This window comes from Frankliniella occidentalis, unplaced genomic scaffold, assembly GCF_000697945.3.
Source record: "Frankliniella occidentalis isolate FOCC.00 unplaced genomic scaffold, Focc_3.1 Scaffold30, whole genome shotgun sequence".
NCBI lineage: Eukaryota > Metazoa > Arthropoda > Insecta > Thysanoptera > Thripidae > Frankliniella > Frankliniella occidentalis.
In genome coordinates, this window is record NW_026267160.1 from 1,238,638 (window position 1) to 1,240,076 (window position 1,439).

Here is a 1,439-nt window from a genome sequence, read left to right on the forward strand (position 1 = left end):
ACTGTTGTAGGTCCTTATGCAAATGGGTGAACCTGCCAGTGTTTTATCACATATCACATATTTTACTCTATTTTATTCTCGTTGAACAGAAAACTTTATTACTTTCTGATTGGGGTGCAAACCGAGTGGTACTATTTGCGTAATCCCCCAAACAATCAATCAATGTGCGTTGCAGATAATTTGCAGCTGCCCCTTCGCACTTAATGTTCAATCCAGTGCCAAAATTAGTTATTTGAAAGACCATGGTCATTTAGAGACGCATGGGGGGAGAGGCATTTAAAAGTGCATTGCATGAGTAAATTATATGTAATTAACAGTTGATTAGTGCTCAAAGTACCGTTTAATATGATTGCAGGAACTCGGCGCAGAAATGTTCTTGACATGAGCAAGAGAAGTCTATGGAGTCATTTTACCCAAAAGAATAGGTGAGTTGACATGACAGTAACGGCCAACGCTGGTCCAATTTGTCTCTGTACAGACACTATGAGGAGCTTCCTTTCATGGGCATCAAAGGGTGATTCTTGATTTTTTTATGGTGCCTTAGTTCTTTGTTGTCGATTTCAATCCTCCTCTGTCAAAATCCAGGCTGGTTTGTTAAAAATCTTGGCAATTTGGAAAATTGCTGGAATTGGTTTGGATTGGTGGGGCAGACTCCCTTTTCACATGCTCTGTCTAAATATCATGATGCCGACCCACTACAGCAGAGTTCTTAGCCAGTTTGCTTAGGTAGCCTACCCGCCCTTAGTTAGAGAGACCAGCTCAAGTTTCTGTGGACCCATCGATTTATAGCCTTTGTAAATTTTGCCAAAAATGAAAAAAATTGAAAATCGCTGGAAATGGTCGAAATGTCGAAATTTTGCGCCGCAAGTGAGTTGCGCCTGTTTTTCTTGGACCGGTTCGCCTGCGAGGTAGGCAGCTCGTCGTACGCTACCCGCCAGATTCAAAAGACCTCCTCTTAAAACTCAAGCGTGTCTGGACACGGGTGGTTTCTGGCGGAAACAAAAGTAGTTTTGTGGTTTCCTGGTTCACCCCTGTCGGTTCGACTACTTTTCCGTCGAAATCCGGCCCCACCCCTTTTTGCTAAAAATGGGAAGGCTATAGCCTTCGTAAATTTGGCCAAAAATGAAAAAAAATAAAAATCGCTGGAAATGATTGGAATCGGTCTAGCAGAGTCGCCTTTGACCTCCTCTGTCGAAAGTGCGTGCTTCCTGCCTCTTTTCCATCCTGTTTCTTCGACTATAAAATTGTGTCTTTGGTTTGTCGCAGGAAGATCGGCCTGGAGGAGACCTGACTTGGACATCAGCAAAGCAGCCTATGTGTCACCTGCACTATGCTGAGTTGGCGTCGCAGCACACAGCAGAAGGAATCGCTCCTTTTTCTCATGATCGCAGGAATGAATCTGGTAAGTTTTGACTTTCAATGTGATGTTAACTTAAAAT